The 22,580-nt window shown below is 39.3% G+C and overlaps 1 long non-coding RNA gene and 1 pseudogene across 3 annotated transcripts in view; both read right to left on the bottom strand.

Annotated features, from left to right (window-relative positions):
• The window catches only part of LOC144377269 (uncharacterized), a 528,176-nt gene that overhangs the window by 65,045 nt on the left and 440,551 nt on the right, over positions 1 to 22,580 (bottom strand). The window lies entirely within an intron of this gene.
• On the bottom strand, positions 13,978 to 14,091 carry LOC120890145 (small nucleolar RNA SNORA72; annotated as a pseudogene).

Genomic DNA, 22,580 nt, shown 5'->3' with positions numbered 1-22,580 from the left:
GCGATGCTGACCAGCAAAACGGAAGGTCATTCTAGGGAGGTTTCCTCTCCTGTTGCCCATTACAAAGTGCCACTGTTAACACATTTCCAGTTACAAAAGGCAGATCAGCAATCTTCAGGACAGAGGACTGGGATGTACTCTTCCCAGTGTCCCTGCAAAGTGTATGATGGCCTCGGAATCGTATGACAGCTAATTGGGAGACATGGCACGGTGCCTGAGGTCCTTCCAGCTTCTGTTATACTCTCTTCCACTCACCAAATCAATCTGCGTGCTTCCTACCATGCCTTCAGCCTCAGACATTCTGAAGATGTAGACAATGAGAGACACAAAGAGGGAGAGTATGTATAGAATACAGTAGGACAATGTGACCTGTGCTTTGTTAAGAAAGCAAGCAAGCTGTAGGCTTTTGAGAGGAAAAGAAGCTCAAAGAGGTGGTCTTACAGCACCATCTCCACAGATATCCAGAGGCAGGATGATGAAAACAGTAATGAGCATGATAAAGGCTGAAAAGCCACAGGAACATCAGACTGATCTATTCCATGGCACAGATGTCTATATAAAGACTTTTAGCTAATAATATTTTAATGCCAGGTTCTTTTCATTGCTTTGGGTGAAACCCAGGAGTGGCTAAAACATATATTTGGCATCTGGGCCGTCTCTGTTGTTCTAATTTCCTTCTGCTTAGTCATGTAACCAACAGAAGAACTGATCTCAACTAAGGTGGTTGCTACTAATTGTTAGTTTCCAATTACTAGTTGTGCAAGGTTTATCAAGTATTGTGACTTTAATTAGGGCCCCAAGATGTAAACTGCAATGTCTTTAACAGATACATTCCGATGGGGATAATTTGATGAGCCAGTTGCTGTTGTATAGTAATTGGGAACCAAAGAGAGATTCACATATGAATAGTAAATTAAGATGCACAGTAGTAGCTGGGATTTATACCTGGACTGTTAGAGGCCTTAATGACCCCATAAAAGGGAATAAGGTCATTTGTTATTTAAAGGATCATAAGATATTGCATTTCATAAGGATATTGAGCATGCACAAGGTTAAAGCGCTCATGGGTGAACCTCGTTCCCCCTTTATTCCATTTATAAGCAGAACCAGAAGAGTTAGCACTTCTTTGTAATAAAGCTCTAAATTCCAGAGTGACTTGCTGCTCTACCTCTCAAATCCCAAAGGGCAGCTGCTGCTGGGTTGGGCTTTGTAAAATGTTAGTTTCATCCCCAAACTCAGCACAGGCACTGAATTCTCCATTTTAGAACCAATTAAAGTGAACGGTTTTCCAATTTTCTGGGACAGATTGTCACATGTGGCCGAATGGGAAGACCCAGAGGTCTGGGGAGGTGGCAAGAAAAAAAGCCTAATTCTTGGTATTCCTTGGTTACAGCAGGTCCCATTTTAAGTTGAATACAAATATAAAGGGCTTAGTTCCACCGAGATGAAGGAATTCAGAGTAGAAAAAGAAAACTCTCGATTAGTCAGAGAAACAAAAGGATGATTCAAAACGACAGATTACCTGATATGTGTTGGAATTTGAAATGCAATATGTTTGCATCCTTCATTATGTTTTTGTTAGGCTGCTATTAGAATTAGCCTTTGTCCTCCCTTGCATTCAATCTCACATCAGGAGGGGAAAAGTAGAATTATATTTGAGAATTTGCCCCGGGATCAAAATTTGGTTGTGGATAAACGCCTCCATAGATAATAAAGAAATGATGACAATATCTTTCAGGCCTATTACATATTTTATTTCATTCCTTTTGTGGCAATAGGTGCATCTGCAGACACATCCACAGAGAACCGTGCAATCATTTCTGCTATTGTCATCATGCAGTCTACAGATGTTTTCTTTAGCCAGGGTCTGACTGAGCACAGCAGAGGCCTATGGTGGGACAGGTTAGGAAATGAGGAAACAATTTCTCCAGTTAAGTAATTAGAACAACAGGAGCCAATCAGAAGGCTGAATGTTGCTATTTAAATGGAAATTCAGCCAGGCCCCCGACATGCTGCAAATTTTTTATCCATATAATGTTAAAGGATCCAGGTGATGAAAATCTTAGGTGAGTAACTAAAGGTTACTACATTGGTTTGATGAGATCCAGGAAATATTTCTGGTGTGGTAAGATGACCATACAATTGAGTTTTAAGCGTTATTAGAATAATCAGTTGTAAATTATTTCAAACGTGCAAGAAAGTATAAAGTAACAAAAGCCCATTTATCTAACCTCAGAATTTAAAAAATTTGACCACCTTTTTTTCTTCTGATTAAACATTAAGGCTATAGATGTGGCTGTGGTGGATTATAAGTGTATAAAGAAATACAATCCCCACCTCTCTGTAGGAGTCACTTCTCATGACTCTGCATTTATTCCCATCAAGAATAAAGTTCATTTCGCCATCTCCTGAATCTGAATATCCTTGTTATATATTTGCGACTTCATTTATCCAATACAATATGACCATGTGACTTGGTCTGGCCAGAGGACCAGAGCTGGGCCTGGCCTTTAAGAGAAATCCTGTCAGCTACTACATGCCCAAGCTGGGGGCTGACCTGTTGGGTGACAAGACACATGTGGCCCAGTTAGTCCTATTAACACCCAAGTGACAGCCAGCCACTAACTGATCTGGTCACTGACAGCAGATATATGAGAGTAAGCCCAACTAAAACCAGAGGTACCTTGCCAGTTCCAGCCCAAACTGTTAATCTACACAATCAGGAACAATAAAAGATTATCATTTTCAAGCTGGTAAGTTTTAATGTGTTTGTTACAGAGCAAGAGATAACTAATCCAATAGTTAAAGCTGTATCCAAATCAACTTCTAGTCTCTTCTTTAATTTCCTACCTCTTTCACTTTCCAGATATTTCTACTATTCTAAAACGAAAGTCTTCCAGTACTTTTGAGAATATCCTTGTTATATTGTATATACAAAGTCATTGTTAAATATTGTTCATAAATGTTTCACAAAGTGTTTTTTAAGTGAAATAAAAATTTTATAGTACTTCATATAGCCTCTTGCCCTTTTCTCAATCTACCTTGTTTTTATAAATATCCATATTGATGTGGTAGCAGCCACTTATTTTAACTGCTACATTCTCTTCTGGTTTATGCATATACTTAAGTTTATCCATTCCCATACTGATAGACTGATGGAGCTGGACTAAATGATTTCCTAAATACATATTATTGATTGAAATAAACTGGAAGAAGTAGAAATATTTTATAAAAAGCCAATTATGATCAGAGCAGGATACATAAAGACATGTTCTATTTCTAAAGCTGTATGATGTTTTCTATTTTCTTTACACCTTACACATATTCTTTCTCATAATTTTTATTTTATAAAAATTTTATAAAATAAATTAGAAATAGACTAGAGATAATACAAATATATACATTAAAATAAGCACTTAATAAATGACAATAGTGTTAGTTATGATCAATGGGTAAAAAATATCCATTCAATAAATGCGACTGGGACAATTAGCTGTCCTTCTGAAAAAAAGAAATTAAATTACTTCCCTCCTTAACCTCAGATACGAAAGTAAGTACTACATGAATTAAAGTCTTATGCATAAAAAGAAGTGGATTAAGACATTTGGAAGTGAATATTTCTATTCACGTTAGTTACAAATCATTTTCCTCTCCACCTTCAACCACTCATATTAACTATAGATGTTATAACAGCTGTTGTTACTTGTCCTGAAATCCAACTGGAATCTATGTAAAGTATGGGGAAGACAAAGACTTTGGATTACTTTCTTATAAGCCATCTTCATTGCTATTTATCTGTTCACCCTAAGCTATCAATTACTTATCCTTAGTCCAATAAAACATAAATTGCTAAAAACAATGGAATAAATAAAAACAGTGTCCAACTATACTTTGTAATTTAACGTTAGTTAGTAATTCTTTGATTCTTCTTGGTTTTTTTTTTTTTTGTTGTTGTTGTTTTGTTTTGTTTTTGTGCTACCAGATCCTAAGCTCTTGCTAGTTCAGGTCCTCTCTACTCTCTTGTTCAATACTACTTTCATCATTGCTGCCCATGTAGAGGGGCTCTGCAGCAGACTTTATTGCTCAATTGTTTTTTCCTTTTAATTCAGTAAACATGAATTGAGCACCTACTAAGTAACAGGACTTTGCTAGTGCTAATATAAAGAAATGATGAAAACAACAGTAGTTCCTTTCACCTACCCAGATCATTATTTTCTGAAAATTTTCATTTCAGGGAAAGATCAATTTCCTTAGATTATGAAAGAAAATATTTATTTCAAAATTTTGCTAACTGTGGGCTAACCCAGAGCAAGTCATATAAACTTTTTAAGCCTCCCTTTCTTTACTTATCAAATATTGATATTATTAATGTCTATTCTCATCTGTTTTAAGATCTTGCTGTGAAGATCAAATAAATTCTTGTTTGGGAATTCCAAGGGCTATAGAAACAAAGCCACTACACTTCTAGACTAAAAGGGCTGCATTCCTTATGATTTAGAAATTCTTTCTTTCTTTGATGCTCTCAGAAGAAGAAAGAACATGCAAATCCCAGGCTGTATTGTCTGTGGCCTTCAACCTTCAACTTGTTCATTCCACCTGTTAAGGTTGGCAGTCATAGAAGCAGTAACTTACTCCCTAAATACACCTTCTTGATTCCAGTATCTTTCCTCTGGTGGAAGAAAACCAACCCCGGACACTACTAGTACTTTATCCTTAAGTGTCAGGCAGACATGGACCTGAGGAGGCCAGAGAAGGAATGCCTTATAGGGCTTTGCTAGAGGGAGTCAGCCAAAGTTCAGCTAGTCTCCAGAGCTGTTGGTTAAGAATGGTTCTCAGAAGAGGGAGGCCTTGATCCTCGGATTAGTACCTAGTGTTTGAGCAATGTGCATTTAGTCAGGAGGGGATCAGGAGAAATAGAATCTAAGGTCATGTGCTAGAGAAATGTAACGAAAGGACAAGAGGAGGCCTTGGTGGAACTTTCTCAAAACTTCAGATTCATGTTCTCTTTTCCTCATTGTTCCATCCTCAGTTTATCTTCTGATCAAGATTTTGGATGTTGTCATGTACCAAAAACCTCTTAATAACTGATGGTAGAAAATTGTAGAAATGCGTTCGGAGGTACTGCATTTTCTATATTGTCAGGTCAGTATTTGGATAAATAAGCCCGAGAATATTTAAATTTAATGAGATTTGCCAATTTTTAAGTGGCTTTACACAAAAAACATATTTCACCTTGTGGAAAATTATCTTGGAGTATTTTTTACAGTGTTCAACCTCATGGAGGGCAGGTTTCACAGCCCATCATTGTTGACATCTTTGGAAGACTCAATCCCACTCTGGCTCTTACACACCAACATACCAGGCATCTTGTCTGAGTCTGCTTTGGAGTATAGCTAGGGATTATCACAGTGAGGGTGTGAGCCCTGTTTGTTTGCCTAGGATGGACATTACTGGTTTTCACCTATTGTCACAGCATCTTTATTAGTTGTGCCCACATGCATACACACAAGGGTTAGATGAACAAATTATGGAGGGTGGTGTAGATGTGAGGTGTGATTCAAGATCCCACTCATTGAAAGACCTGCTGCCCCAGCTTCTAGGAATGATGTGAGCAGTGGCCTTCAGTTCCTTGCTCCTTCAGGAATTACTTTTGCTGCAGAGGCCTGCCTCACTCAAAGCCACACCCCGTTTCAACAGAGGCTGACATACAATGACTTTCAGGGACAGTAAAGTCTTGGCTATTTCAGCCCATCTAAAAGTCCTAGAGTTCTGATGTTTGCATGCCCTATGGCTCCTCTAAGAGCCCATATTGTCCCTTGCTTCCCCCCCTCTTCTCATTTCTTCTTCCCCCTTTCACAGATGTTTTTTACTCAGGGCTCTCCTTAAGAAACACTCTGCACACTAAACTCCTGTTTAGCATCTGTTTTCTAGAAAGCCCAACCCACAATAGTCAGTGTGGAAAGAGGTTTTTGATGGTGGGCCAATTTGTAGCATCAAAAGAAATCAAAGGTGGACGATCGGGTAGCTGAGAGCAATTTCTCCAATGAAAAGCCATGATCCTATTTCCAGTTTCTAAATCTGAGTCAGCTTTCTTCCTGAGGACACTCTACTGAAGAAGAGGCTGGGTACCCTGGAGGAAGGACCCTGTATCTATGGATACAGTTCTTCTCTGAAGGTACTGATGGACATTTACTAGAGTAACTGAATTAGAGGAAAAAGTAATATGCACACATCTCCAAAACTGTTGGACGTAGAATCCAGATGGACATTGATACCCAGAAATCCAGATCATCATCACAACACCCCTATTTGACTAGAAGAATATGGAAATCAGGTTATACATTACAATCTTAGCCAAACTCCAAGTCACAGTGGGTCCATTAAGTTCAGGAAACTATCCGTGGTTATTTCTTTCATTTATACAACCTAGATAAAAGTGGTTGTTAGCATGATCTTCACATTGAGTCCTTGGCCTGTGGGGTATAAGTTGTGGGGTACAAGTTGACAGTGGGAAGGGCCCAGGGGAGCACTCTAAAGCAACAGGAAACAAAGACATTCCCTGTCAAGTGTCTCCTGGGGCTAATTTGGACATTGATGCCAAGGGTATCAATATCCCCAAATCTAGCACAATATCACAATAAGAGGTCCAGTGTTTCCTCCTCCATTTTGTCTTCTTTTGCAAAATCCAACTAAAGGGAACTGGGAGAATACTGTATGGGCTGAGCAGGTCAAGGTAGCCTGGGACGTCTGCATTCAGAAATGACTGATGTGCTCTTCCAGATATCCACTCGCTGCTTAGAAACACCTATTACTTTAACAAAGCTATTTTTCATTAGAGTAAAACATCCCATTCAGCCTATTGGCCTCTCTCTTTTAATAGATGTTCCTAAGGTAATCAATGACTTTTAACAGCCAGGCTCAGTTATCAATGTAGAAGAGTAAGTTTATTGATTTGACACATACTTTTCTTCACTGGGCACCAATTACTGCAATCTAAATTGTGCCACATTAGGCTGGAAACACCATGTAATCTTGCTAGTTACTTAATGCATTCCGGTGACTGACTTCAAGAAGCTTTACAACCACACTGTTGATTTGTGAGTTAACAATACTTTAGATTCCACTGAGAGCTAAGAAGCAATCTGCTTATAAAAGGTTAATAGGATAAGACATTCAATCTATCTCATTTTTGTGGAGGCTAGATGAATAGAAATCCTACAAGGGTATGTAAATCTTACACATATTTGGTGTCCTATTGAAAACTAGTCGTTTTTCTAAAATAGAAAAATCACTGCATTCTGATACTTGTAACTTCATTTAAAATGCAGACTATTTGATTTCATAAACATTCCTACATTTAGAAATCATTAAAATTATTAAAAAGACATGTCTCCATTTCTGATTAAAAATGGGAAAAAAAATCAAGACTCAGAATGTCATTAATAACATTAGCTTGGGAACTCACCTAGCTGCTTAATGAAAAAAAAAAATACCAACAACAATAAAAAAAAAAAATGCAGTGAAGTTTCCAGACAGCCAGAGCAGCCTCCAGCTGGGCAGAGGTTATACGACGTCCATGTAATGACATGTTCGTATGTCTCAGAATTTAGCCCGTGGAGACACTTGACATTCCTTTATTCTGCTGTTTGTACAATAGAATTCAATATGATTGCTACAATTAAGACTTGCACTCCCTTCCCGTCTGAACCTTTCTCCTTACTTCATTCATTCTTTTTTCAATCACATATTGAACAGAGTTACTGCATTCCTACGACGTGCAAAACCACAAACCAGGACTCAGTGACACAGCCCTGAATAACACAATGATCAGAATGAAAGAACTCCCCCCACACTCGGGGCTGTCACTCATAGTTCTTTATAAAGAAGAAAAACACTTGATTGCTGCTTCAGGGAAATGACCAAGGATTTCAAGTATACCTTGATTATCAGTAAGATTGGCTATTTGGAGCCAAATTCTAATCTTGACTTATACTAAAAGTCCAATGGGTTTTTCTTATTTGTCCAAATTTTGAAATATTAAAATTTCCAGTTTCCACATGGAAACTAAGCAGCACTGTATAGTTTAGGACGCCAGGTAAAACCATATTTTCTCAGGAGAAAAAGCAAGCTTGGGACACTAGGGTCTTCCATAAAACGGTCAGGTGGTATTCTCTCAGCACAGAACTCCATATGCGGGAATACCTGGACAGATTAATGAACTTGCGACTTTATAAGAATGTCAGAAATATTTATTGCAAATGATTGATCCCATACTATGGAATAAGCACTATGAACATTTTACTATTATTAAGGTAGGTATATGGCTAATGTACCCTAGATATATAAAATTTCTGTTCTAATTCTTTTTTTTCATATTGGAGATTGAACACAGGGCAATTTACCTGTGAGATACACCAGATTTTCTTTCTTTCTTTCTTTCTTTCTTTCTTTCTTTCTTTCTTTCTTTCTTTCTTTCTTTCTTTCTTTCTTTCTTTCTTTTTTTTTTTTTTTGAGACAGGGTCTTACTAAGTTGCTGAAGCTGGCCTTGAACTTGCAATCCGCCCACCTCAGCATCCCGAGTTGCTGAGATTAGAGTCATGTGCCACTGTATCTGGCCCAGTTTCTTTTTATTAAGAATCTGATAAAAGCATTTTTTGCTGAAGTGATTGATGGACTAGTTTCTTTTTTGTCCTAGTCTGAATTCTACTTCTAGGTTCTAGTGATGAAATACAGTTCATATTTCATTTCCTACTATGTCTACTGGGACAGGTCCCTTCTTTCGATTCTTATTTATTTCTATTTGTAGAAAATTCTTAGTTTTTGCTTCTTCAAATGTTCAAAGTGCACTGTAAGGATTTTGTTCATGGATTTCCAAGGGATCTGCAAAGAGCTGGCTCTCCACTCTTCCTGTAATCTGAAAAGATACCTATGGATCTGCTGGCCTCTGAAACTTTCTCTACTCTGAGTCCTGATTCCATATCCTCTGTTAATATAACACTGTTCTGTGTTTTATGACTCTGGTAGTCGACCTGGGATTATTTTTCACAATAGTTCTTTTAGTGATTAGCTTTATGAAATGTAAATGAATCGACAGGTTTTCTGCCTTTTCTTCTGAAAAGTACTTATCTCATAGTACAGAAGTTGAACCATAGAGAAGCATAAGGAAGTTTGTGTGAGTCCCTGTGGGTTAAACTCTTGTAAGAATGACAACAAAAGAAATGTAAGCATATGCAATAGCTCACATTCAATGGAAGTTCATTACCTGGAACAAAAAGGTGGAAACAATTGCTCCAATTAGTGGTGGCTTTTCTCTGGTGGTTGTTGCCTATCAGGCAGGAAGAGAAGCAGAGCCAGCCATCATCTTCCAAAGGAAGATACTGGTCTGAATAAGGAGCATAAGCATGGCCACCAGGACTAAGGACCTGTGGCTTTTCTTAGCTTCAAGGTCAGCATGAGCCTCAAGACCTATTATGGCCTCCTGTGAGCTGGGAGGAGCTCCTGAAAAGTGATAAGATACTATAGTTTCTGTTAACCTTGGTAGGTGAAGTTCACAGTTTAAAATTTTTTTTTTCTTCAGAAAAACTTACCTTGAGTTTTATAGAGCCACATCACTATATTTACATGAAAAATAGTATATTACATTGTTGTAACACAAATGTACCAAATTCAGGCTAAGTTTCTGCCAGCTTTCTTTTTGTCTCAAATGACAGGTTAGTCTTTCTAGAAGGACAGTGGTTTGGTATCTGCATGTTCTTGGATGTATTGTAATGGTTCTTGCCTATTGCTCTTTCACCCTGGCATCTGCAGTCACTGCCTTCACTATGAGCTTCTTCTATGATGTGTGGCCCTGCACTGTCCTTCCCATTCCCTGTTCTTTTGGGTCCTGACAAAAGTTCCTTCCCATCTATCTAAAGATACCCCGTTTAGTGGGTGAGAAAATTGTGGTTCAGAGACATGAAGTGACTTTCTCAGCATCATCAATCTAAGAAAAGCCAAGCTGGAATTCAAACTATTTTATTCCAAATGCCACGTGCTTTGCTGCATCACCACTTGAAGGAACCCTTTGCATTTCCCACTAGTTACTACCCTTTCCAAGTTGTCTTCTGGATATCCACTAATAAGTAGTTTAATTTTTAAATTGATTGCCTATTCTTTTCTCCTTCTCTACCTATTGAACTGTGCATGGTGGGTGTTGGGTGGACGGTGAGAAAATTAAAAGTAATTTTGAAACTTTGGGTCATGTCATGAAATAACACAGATTGCAAAAAATATGTTGGATATTTATGGAGAAGCTTTTTTTTTTGTATGAAGTTCTATAAAGAGAAGGGAAGTCCCTGGCAGAGGAGATTACTAGGTTAATGCTGATAGAAAAAACACAGGATTGAGTACAGCTGAATTTTAATAGGACTTTAAGAAGTTCATCCGCAGGATGATGGTGTTCTCTAGCTTGCTCAGGAAAGACCCAGGTTATGCTACTGTCCCTGCTTAAATATAAATGGTGTCTCTTTCTCAAAATATTTTGGGTTGCTCTACAGTCTGAATGTTCATGTCCTTCCCAAACTCTTATGTCAACATCCTAAACCTGGAGGTCATATTAGGAGGTGGGGACTTTGGGGGCATGATTAGATTAGTATGTTTATAAAAAGAACTTAGGGAGTTAGCCAGCCCCTTTCACCATGTGAGTTTACAGAGAGAGATGGCTGTCTATGAGGAAACCCTCACCAGGCACAGAATACACTAACACCATGAACCTGGACTTTTCGGCCTCCATAACTATGAGACATAAATCAAAGTGCGTGTTTATAAGTCACCCAGTTTATGGCATTTGTTATAGGGACCTGAAAGGACTAAGCTAGTTTTATCAGCATTCTTTCCATGAACAATCTGTCTCTGGATAAACAAAGATCATCATTCTTTAGGGTCTGGCACCCAAGTATGGCACGTAAAGTTTGCATTTCATTGAAAATCAAAGCCTTGTTGCAGACACTAGGAGGAATCTGCAGAGTTGTCAGCTGCTTGCACCTCCAATTGCGCTTGGGGAAACAGATCAGTTCAAAATCACTAGCCTCTCAGCAAAAGCTGCAGGATGATCAATTCCAAATACCACATATCTCAGTGAGCAGACGTTATCTACACATTTGTTTCCTCACATCCTCTTCTCCACATGTTCCTGTCTCCTCACTCAAATAGCTATTAACAATAACTCCAAGAAGCAGTAGGAACTAATGACAAGTTTCATCCCCTCAGTTTAATAATGCAGTCCTAATTCTCATGTATTCATTATCCCCCGGCACCAAACCATTTCCATTTGCACACCAAAGCAATCCTCCATATCTTTAGCGTTAATGTCAGCTTGATCTGCACTGATCACTTTCATTAAGAATATGCATTTACAGAGTAATGTGATCCAAAAACAGATGCTTCCCAAATAAACTACTCATTGTATTGACAAAAAGACACCAACTAGAAGGTCAAAAGCCCTGGAGTTTTCCCATTTACTAAAGGGAAAAATAGATAAGGAATGACGAGTTCATTAATTTTGTTGTTCACTCAACAAACACACTGGCTATGATTTAAGCACTGTGATAATTGGTGGGATTCAAGATGGTAATAAAACATGGAATGGATTCCTAAGGAGGTAACAGCCCAATGAGGACCAGTGTCAGAACTCTATCTGGAAAGGTGGGGATTCAGGGTGTGTGTCCTGATTTGGGTCCCAGAAGGCCTGATCTGTTATGATAGAAGGATTAGCAGTGGCTTGATGACTACAGACTGTAGAGGATCTGGATCTAAGACAAAGAAAATAGAATTAAGAGCTAAAGTGGCAGCATAACTAAAGCAGTTACCACGAGGGTCTTGCATGAGTTTGCTAGAGCTGCTGTAACAAATGCCACATACTGCATGGCTTAAATAATGGAATTTATTGTCTCACGGTTCTGGAGACTGAATGTCTGAAATCAAGGTGTGAGCCAGGTTAGTTCCTATAAGGGATATGGGGAGGAATCTGCCCCATGCCTCTCCCCCAGCTTCTGGTGGTTTTCTGGCAATCACTGGGGCTCCTTGTCTTATAGAAGCATTACTCTGATTTCTGCCTTCATCTTCACATGGCGTTCTCCCTGTAAGCCTGTGCCTGTGTCCAAATTTCTCCTTTTTATAAAGACATCATTCATACTATATTAGAGCCCCATCCCCATGATTTCATCTTTGTTTATTTTTTATTTTTTTTAATTTTTAAAAAATTTTTTAAATTTTTTTATTGGTTGTTCACAACATTACAAAGCTCTTGACATATCATATTTCATACATTAGATTGAAGTGTGTTATGAACTCCCAATTTTTACCCCAAATGCAGATTGCAGAATCACGTCGGTTACACATTCACAATTTTACATAATGCCCTATTAGTAACTGTCGTATTCTGCTACCTTTCCTATCCCCTACTATCCCCCCTCCCCTTCCCTCACATCTTCTCATCTTTGTTTAACTAAACATAGCTGCAATGGCCCTATTTCCAAATAATCACACATTCTGAGCTATTGGGGGATTATAATTTGGATATATAAATTTTTAAGGGACAGGGTTCAATTCACAAGAAAGCTGAACAAAGAGGCAAAAATAAAATTGCTAATAGGGTAGAAATATAGATGCCAAGCTGATTCAGAAGACAGACAGAACCTGGACAGAGTCTCCAAGGCACTGGCTTGTAGAAGTATAGAGTGTTTGTTCTATAACTGGATCTAAAACCTGAATGTACAAAGAGAGCTGCTAAGTAAGGAGTCCATTCTAGGACATGGAGAGACATGTGGCTGGCTGTCAGAGCAGAAGACATGGTGGGTGAGTGGTTGGTTTTCTGAGATGCCTGAAATCAATTATGGTGTGATTATGAGGTGTCCCCTGAAAGCTCAAGTGTGAGAACATTGCAGGGATGTTTAGGCCAAATGATTAGATTATGAGAGCTATAACCTAATCAGTGGATTAGTCCTTTCGATGGATTAAAGATTTGAATAAATTAATGGGTGGTAACTGTAGATAGGGTGTAGCTGGAGGAATTGGGTCACTGGGTGTGTTCCCTTGGGGATTATATTATCCTTGGATCCTTGCACTCGAGCTCTCTTTGCCTCCCATCTGTCATGATGGGACTTTCATCTACCACACCTTTGCTTTCCTCTTCCACACCCTTGAGCCACGATGTTCTGCCTCACCTTAGGCTCAAAGCAGGCTATTTGGCTGGCCATGGACTGAAGCTCTGAAATCATGAGGCAAAATTAACTTTTTCTCCTCTAAGTGGTTCTTGTTGGGTACGTTGGTCACAGTGATGCAAAACTGACTGACACTGGATTATATCCAGGGTCTGTTTATCCAATTTCTCTTTTCATCTGAAACCCCAAGAGTCTAACAATGCAAAAGTATAGTTACTTTCTCTTATATAGCCATTCACAAGATACCAAATTTTAGGAGCTACACTTCTGTTCATAGGACACAGAATTACTTCGGTTTGGAAAAAAATCTTGTTTTCACTTGTAAGTGTGAGGAGGAGGGTACATGATGCCCATACATTTATTACCTCTGATGTGAAAGGGGCTCCTTTAGTTTCCTTTGTCTTTTTAATCTCATTCAAGTTTCATATACTCCTTTTTTGATCAGACTTTCCTCATGGTTTTTCTTTTTTGAGAAAAAGAAAATTCTGATCAGTATTGTAGGGATGCTCTTTCTCCTAATATATTCTGGTTATATATGTCACACATCTTTTATTGTTTTAAAAAATAAAACAGTAATTTTACAATACATTTAATGGCAACTGGTAGTCACAAAACTCCCCTGTTTTGGTTACACTTTCTTTAGACAAATCTCAGCACTGATTATTTGCAAGTTATTCCACTAGCTGTTCTAGTGTCATTTTAAAGGTTGATCAAAGATAACCTAGAATTGTAGCCATTATATGATCACACAAAAGGATCATATAATAAATCAGATCTGGTTTATCACAGGCATTTATAAAATCAGACCTGGAGAAAGAAATAGGTCTGGGGACACATGCATAGTCTTTCTATAGTGAATATTCAGCCTGTCCTGATAATGACAGTGCCACCTGTCTTTCTAATCTGACTTCCAGGTTAGCCGAAGCTGGTGCCCTTCATCCCAGCTTCGTTGCTCTCACCCAGTAGAGGTCAGGGGGCTGAGTGGGGTTCCAGGATCAGCAGCATCAGCTCCACCCTCTGGGCACTTGTTGGGTGACAAATTTTCCACTCCTCCCACTTACATCACCACCAGACCTATAAAATCAGAAACTGGAGGGGTGGGGTTCATGTATCTGTGTTTTAATAGCCTTCCAGGTGATTCTGATCAGGAGATCAGTTTTATTTGTCATCTCATCTAATGCAATGGCTTCCCAACCAGTGGCCCCTTATATGTGCTTGTCTGTTCTCAGAAAAGCCAGGATGACCTCCCAAAATGTCAATCAGATCATTTCATTCCCTTACTTAAAACTTTTAAAGCAAAGACTTTCTATCTACTGCACTTGCAAGAACAGGCAAACACCCATGAGGCAGCGTTTGTTTGCCCTTGTATTCAGAGCACCTGACACGTAAGAGACATTTACTGTGTACTGAGTATATCATTTAATAGGTAAAGTTTTCCTTATCTATCTTATTCACTCTTCATAATTTTGTTGAACTCAAACCTGTCTCTTCTTAGATTTTGTCTGTTTATATTATGAAGAGCCCTGTTCGTGTGTGTGTGTGTGTGTGTGTGTGTGTGTGTGTGTGTGTGTGTGTGCTGGGGATTGAACCCAGGGCTTTGTGCAGGCAAGGCAAGCACTTTACCAACTGAGCTGTATCCCCAGCCCCAAGAGCCCTGTTCTTTTATGGATTCTTTTCAAAGTTCTTCAAGGCCCCATGCTTTGAATGGTTCATTTTAATTAACCATTACACACTTCACAAAAATATTACCATAGCATCTCTTTACACTTGCAAAACATCCATTTCTAGAAGTTCACAAGCTCATGGAAAAACAGACATAGTAAACACTATCTTTAAAAATCCTAGGATAAGTGACAACACACAGCTTCCAACCAAGAAGGTAACAATTGAACTGGGTCTGAAAGGAGGAGAAAGAATTCTCCAGGTAGAGAATAAAGTAAGACTATTACTGGTGGAGAAACTGCATGTGCAAAGGCCCTGAGTTAGGAAGAAAACAAAGAATATAAGTTGAGCATTATTTGGTCCCGGGAAAGGGAAACTGCACACAAAGCCGAGGAGTCAGAGCAGACCATATATCCATATCGATATCCATATCTAGAAGCAATCAGATTTTTCATCCTACCAGGGTGAGGACCATATTTGAGTTTAGGGTCCCTCTGGTGGTAATGTGGGAGAGGGACTAGAGAGGAAGGAGGGAGGAGGCATGAAGTCCATTCAGAATATTGTCATTTCTGAGCCTTCTATACGTACTTCTCTACTTTCTTAGGACACTGGACCAGTCCTTCAGCACATTATGCAAGGTGATGCTGGACAGGGGATTTCTGTTTTCTGCAGTTGCTGTTTGTCCTCAGCTAAGGTACCATGGGGGCTCTTTGGTAAGCAATCTTCCCTTGAGTCATTGGACACTCTGCTACCCTGTGACGCTCCTGTGGAGTCACTTTCTGCAAGCTGTCTTTAGACTTCCTCTCTCAGAGTGACCCCCCCCTGACCACAGCATCACATGACCACTACTTCTGCTTTTGAAGACTCTAGCCAGACTACTTCTCCATGCTTATTTCTTGGTACTCGTGAAACCCCATACATTTATACTTATAAGAGACTGTGATCAATATCTAATCTTTGTTGATACGGAAAATAATTCTTAAATACATGAATGATTTGTCCAAAGTTTACAGGTTAGTGTCAGAGGCAGGACTAGACTCTTTTTTTTTTTTTTTTTAAAGAGAGAGGAGAGAGAGAGAGAGAGAGAGAGAGAGAGAGAGAGAGAGAGAGAGAGAGAGAGAGAATTTTTTTAATATTTATTTTTTAGTTCTCGGCGGACACAACATCTTTGTTGGTATGTGGTGCTGAGGATCGAACCCGGGCTGCACACATGCCAGGCAAGCGCGCTACCGCTTGAGCCACATCCCCAGCCCCCAGGACTAGACTCTTTTCATCGCAAAATTATTCCCTAAATGGTATCCGTATAGATACATGAATATATGGGGTGAAAAATGAAAATCCTTATAATAACCATCTTGGAGCAGCTTGTCTGGTGATTTACATTTTTCAAAGTAATTTCCATATCCATTTTCATTTATATTAAATGACAGGAGGTAAGCATCACAATCATTCCCATTTTGTTGACCAATACACTGCATTTAGAGAGACTCCCACCACCTCTGCTAGCTGAGAGGACTCCTGAAACTGAGGAACATCCTGTTCTCTTCCATCACACAGGGAGGCTTTGAGTGCACACTAGGCTACAAATGTGCTCTCAGATCTCCCTGACACAGCCTTTATGTACCCTGGATCTGTGCATTTAACCGCTGTCTATGGGACATAGAATTGTAGCTGTCTGTCCATGGTTTAACTCAGCATATTGACTTAAGTAAGGTAGATTAGCAACATCTTGATTAAAAAGAACTTGAAATCAGAGACTTTTGAATAAGCAATAATTTGATAAATTATAATGAGCCCATAAACTAGGCAAAAGAAAATTTAGAAGGGCATAAGAAGGAGAAAATAAAATTAAGGTGGAATTTCAAAATATTCGGTAAACAGAAGCTACACAAATGCAGGGAAAATTCTAGAGACCATCAACAGACCCTCCCTCATCTTAGGGGAACCAGAAAAAAACCAACAAGAAAACAAAGGCATTCCAGTGCCTGTGTTTAAGCAGAGCCAACGCAGACAAGCACACACCATTACCACTTATTAATAAAAGCTGCTATTTAGTCAATGTTAATATACATGCAAAGAAATGATGATATGGCCTTCATGTACATTGTATCACTTGCACCCACAATAATCATTAGATTTTTTTAGAAAATTTCTTCCAGTTTTTAGAAGAAATTGAAGCTCAGAGAGGTTAAGTAACTTGCTGGAAGTCACACATTTAATGGGTGATAAAGCCAGGGACTGAAGCCAGGAGTGTCAGATTAGTAGCCTTGACTTTTAGCCACTGAGACCTTCTGTAGGCAGTAGGTTTGCATAGACGCTGGTGTGCACTTTACTTGTAAATAACTCCCTTGCATAGGCATTCGTTTGGAAATGGCAGCAGGTAGAAGGCAGTGCCTAGCTCTCTTATATTCAACAAACAGGTGTGTAGAAAACTAGGGGCCAGATTCTTTAAAGTAAAGGCACTATGTTTTAATGGATTTTCAGACTTTACTGTTATATCTGTTTGTCAACATCAAATTACCCACTATTTTCGTGTGCATATTTTTGTGTGGCAAAATTATTAGGGTGTGAGAACATCAATGATTTATTCAAAATACAAACATGTGCCTATTAAAATTATGCAAGCAGATATATTTGTGTTTCATCATGTCTCACAACAATACCAGAATTTTCATATTCAGCTTGACCCCTGCATGTGGTCTGGCATGAGTTTATGTGAGTGGGAATTCTTGTTTTGTGAAATGAATGAATATCCCTGAGATAAATGAGAATGATGTGTGGGTTATTGATTCCTAAAAGTATCTAGGATGATTTACTATAAATCATGAATTATATTCTATTCTTCCATTTTAATATTTTAATCATAACTCTCCAGCCCTCAAGTAGTGTCTCTTGCCCAAGAATTACATAACCTTAATTCAGTATAGTGCCCTTGAAGACAGAAGCCAAACAAATAGTAATTCCCTGTTAGGAAATGGACCAACTAAAGCACTTGTGAATTGGCTAAGGAAATGGAGTAGAAGGTTCCAGAAAGTGGCTTCATAGAATTAGTAAATCCCACCACCAAGACCAGTGCCAGCATCCCCACAGTCTAGTCCAGGAGTCAGCGAACTGTAGCTCCCGGGCCAAATGTCCCACCACCTGTTTCTGTATATCCCACAAGCCAAGGATACTATTTACACTTTTAAATGGTTGGGGAAACACACACACACACATACAAACATACATGCACACACATACAAAATAGGAATAATATGGTGTGGTATGTGAAAATTATGTGAAATTCAATTTCGAATCTATAAAGAAAATTTTCTTGGCATAAGCCCACCACCCGTTTATTTACATGTTGTCTCTGGCTGCTTTTCTGTTATAGCAGGAGAGTGGAGCAGTTTCCACAGAGATTGTGTGCCCATGAACTCTAAAATGTTCATTCTGTGGCCCTTTACAAAAAAAAAAGACTGCTGCTTCCTGATCAGAGCATGAACCTCACCCCTCGTCCAAGGCCTGCTGGGTGCAGGAAGATACTAGGTCTGCACAGGCGCCTTGGCCAACCTCAATCATTCCATCTCTCTCATTCTGGAAGGCACATGAGACAGAGCTGTGTAAGACACAGTCTCCAACTCTAAGAAGCATGCTATCTAGGAGATAAAACACACTGAAAATGCAAAGGCCACAAGCACAGGACAAAAGGTACCAGGAAAGACTCAGTATTTATCTTTATCAATCTATTTATGGGTCGGGCATGGTTGCACACATCTGTAATCCCAGCAGCTTGGGAGGTTCAGGCAGGAGGATCATGTGTTCAAAGCCAGCTTCAGCAAAAGTGAGGCACTAAGCAATTCAGTGAGATCCTGTCTCTAAATAAAATACAAATTAGGGTTGGGGATGTGCCTTAGTGGTTGAGTGCCCCTGAGTTTAATCCTCAATGTGTGTGTGTGTGTGTGTGTGTGTGTGTGTGTGTATAAAATTTTTTTTTATTTGCAGTACTGGGGATTGGACCCAGGGACACTCTCCATAGATCTATATCTGCATCCCCTTTAAATTTTTTTTTTCTTTTGTTTTGAGACCAGGTCTCCCTGAATTGCTGAGGCTGGCTTCAAATTTGCAATTCTTCGTCCTCAGCTTCCTACTTCCCCGGGATATCCCTGGGATAACAGAAGTACCTAAATTGTGATGTTTATAATGGGAACTGGTTAAGAGCCCTCAGAAGATTTGATTTTGACATGATAATTCTGTAAAAGGAATAAAGTTAGGAGTCACTTTGATAATCAACCTTCTGTGTAGTCTGGGAGGGATTTGAGGAAAGAGCCATTTGAGGGCTCTTCCTTCTTTGAATGACAAAGTTGTTAGAATCATGAGGCTTTCTGCACAGAAGTAAATAAAGAAATTTTCTTTATAAAAGGATGAAAGAAAAGATCTAATTGTGCCTGAAGCTGCAGCTATTTGTCTTGAGTACAGGAGACTGGAGAGATGATGTCATAGCGACTATTAGCAGCATTTTTTGGAATCCTTCGTAATGATCTCATCGTTGTAAATACCTTCAAAGGTCTCTGGTGATGACATCAATCTTGATGAACTCATCTCATATAAATACAGCTGTCTTAAACCCTTTCCTCTGTGCTGCCCTGGATTTTTCATCATTGCCGCCTCATCTCAGAAGCAGCAATGAAAAGAGAAGCCCTTCTGAAGAAGGGACAAGTGATGACCTTCTGAAGCCAGTCGGGCTGCCCCCCACACAGTGCCCTGTTAACCTGCCTTCCTGGAAAGTTCATCACCAAGCCTTTTATTTCCTATCATTCTCCATTTCCCCTTGCTCTGTGAATCTTTGCCTAATTCAGAGAGGTATTAGATTATTGCCTACTCTCTCTTTCTTACAGATATCCAAAGGCAGGCAAAGCAGGACTAGCAAACATGCCCATGTAATGTGCAGAAGTCAGCATTAAAGAGCCTTGGATTCAGGCTGGGCGTATTAACTCAGATTCCTACAGTGTCTGTTTTCTTCTCCAGCATATCCTGAGCATTAAGAACTATTCCTGACACTGAGATGACATGGAATCATTGCCTACCCTCTTAGCAGAAAGTTATTGGTCTTTCCCTTTCCGTTTTTCCATAGACATCTTTTTAAGACTCAGTATTATGCTCAGCATCAACTAATGATTAAGCAATAACTATATTCCTTTCACTATTAAATATTATAAAAGAGCAAAATTGCCATGCTTCTTTCAACCTTGATGAGTGTGTGTGACCTTTTTAGAAATTAGGACAACCATCTGAAAATTGGGAAAAAAATAACTTCATGAATTAGTAAATTAATTTTGCAATTTTCTCTAGGAATAGCCTCTGATAAGTAGAGAAAAAGCTGACATTGTATACCAAGGAAAAGATGCTTCCTTGTGGTTATGGATCTTCCTCCAGAAACCTAAAGTCCTGCTATACCTCTGCAAAGAGTCCAAGAAAAACAAGGATACAAAAGAGAAAAACTTTTTGCTTATGTTCTGGCCCATGGAAGGTGGGCCACTTCTATTGCTGGCCATCAAGTATCCCATTTGATCTCTCCTTTCTTCAAGGGACTTGGAGGGGCTCTGAGATGGAGAAGCCTCATGTTGGCAGGAACCTGGATCCCTAAGTTTGCTGCAAGGAGGTGATTTTCCCAACTACAGTAATCCAAATCAAACTTTGTGTGAATGAGAACAAATCATTGTTAAGTCACTAAGAATTAGAAATTGTTATAGCAGTTACTCTATCCTGGCAAAAACAGTCTAGAGTAATTGTTAAGGACCCAACAAAAGCATTTTTATGCTTTTGTAATTCTCCTTTGCTCTTCTTTTCTTTTGCAAATGATGAGGGGCAGTATTTGGATAGCAGTTTGCTGTCTCTTCTTTTAATTGAAATATATGCAAAGAGCTGATCTTCCTGTGAGCTTTAGGCAACAGAGTCGCCTGTGTTTTATGGAACTGACCACAAATGCATTTGGAGTTGTCTAACTCTGGGAGTGATTCTTCTTCAATTATAGTCTTGTTACAAACCAACTGAAAGGAACAATCAGGATGAGGTTTTTGTGCTTGTCTGGTGTTTGTTTCATTCTTGTTTATGCAAGGAAATTTCAAAGCATCCAAGGTTGTGAAAATTCAATCAGGCCTGTAACATTTGCATGGGGGCCTGCCTGACATGTGAATCTTTCCCCCTAAGAACTTGTCTTGCCCCTTTAACAGAGGAACACTGGACTCTGATTGGAATAGGCTTATTTACAGGCTGAGAGAGTCTGAGGATCCTGAGACCTGGAGAGGTGAGACAGCCTAGAGTAAGTGCAGTGCAATTTTCTGGAACTACACGGGAGAGCCCACACATTTGCAATGTTTCACTCCCTGCTGGCTTCCTTCTCCTTTCTTTCCTCCCTCTATTTCTCTCCCCTTCTTTTCATTATTCAGGTCTTGCTCATTGGAGCCAGTGCTTATATATGTGGTTGTTTTTTATATCCCAAATGAAAAGCATAATAAAGGAAAAATGAAAGCGAGACTAGGTAAGAGGCAGCAATTGTCTGCCTTTCTGACAGATGATGTTTGCAGTCCAGGATCATTAACTGTACATAGAAATAGAGGTGTTTTTCTAAATAAGTCATACTGGATGTGTGAGGCTGGGGCTGTTTAATTTATCATGAAGTGATATTGTGGGGCACACCTGTGTGAGTACACACTTCTGGAAATCACTGTGCATAAATGCAGCTAGCTGGATCCCAGTCTGGGTAGACCTGGCAGTAGTCCAAAAAGGAAATTTTCATTGATCTTCCAGTTTAATTATATCTGTGGTGATATCTACTACCTTGTGAATCATCATGTGGGCTCGTTAGGCACCTGTTCTCTCTCCACTTGCAAGGAAAATGTTTCAATTAGAATAAAAAAATGATTAAAGATCTTTCCTCTTCGTTTCTTGCCCTCGGTAGCTGGGAGGAAATTGACATGAATATGCAGCCAGGCAGGCGGAGAACAGGTCAAATCACAGATAGGAACTTGTTAGGTCTGTTCCATCCCCAGCACACTCCCACCTCTCTGGCACACTTATTCGAGCTGAGCATTCATTATATGGGTGTCACATATGTATTCTTTACTCAACATGAGTCAAGTTGGTGTACTATTTCTTTCATCCTGAAAATCCTGATGTAGGGATTTATTTGCAGCCAAAGATGCAACTGCTGATGAACAATTTTTTTCTGGGAAATACAGAGAGAGGGGAACCCATGAATATTTAGTGTGCCAGACTCTGTAATTAGGTACCTTTATGAAGTGTGTTCCGACTAATCTTCACACCGATGCTGCAGGAAGGGTGTCTTTAGTTTTCCTTCTTTGGTGAGAAAACTGAGGCCAAGAATTATTCACACTTGGCTTGGTCCAGTTCCAAAGTCTACCCCAGACACCTGAGGTTAAACACTGATTGTGGTGTGCCTCTGAGACTTGGTGGTTATTTGCTATGCTGCAAACTAATATCAGCAGTAAACAGATGCCATTAATCCCATGCTCTCATGTTCCTTCTTAGATGAAGGAAGTTAATAGCTAGGAGGCAGGCAGAAGACATCGGCACACACCAGCCCTAAGCAGCCTTACTTTCTTCCAATTTGGGTAAGAAATAAATAAGCTAACTAACAATATGATGGGCAGCCTACTCTATACAGGATGCCTTTGAGTCCTTTAAAGGGTCATTTCAGGACTATAGTAGACAATGAAC

The sequence above is a fragment of the Ictidomys tridecemlineatus genome, chromosome 4 (assembly GCF_052094955.1).
Source record: "Ictidomys tridecemlineatus isolate mIctTri1 chromosome 4, mIctTri1.hap1, whole genome shotgun sequence".
Taxonomy (NCBI): domain Eukaryota; kingdom Metazoa; phylum Chordata; class Mammalia; order Rodentia; family Sciuridae; genus Ictidomys; species Ictidomys tridecemlineatus.
The sequence above is the reverse complement of the archived record's forward strand: the minus strand, read 5'-3'. Positions and strand labels throughout refer to the sequence as shown.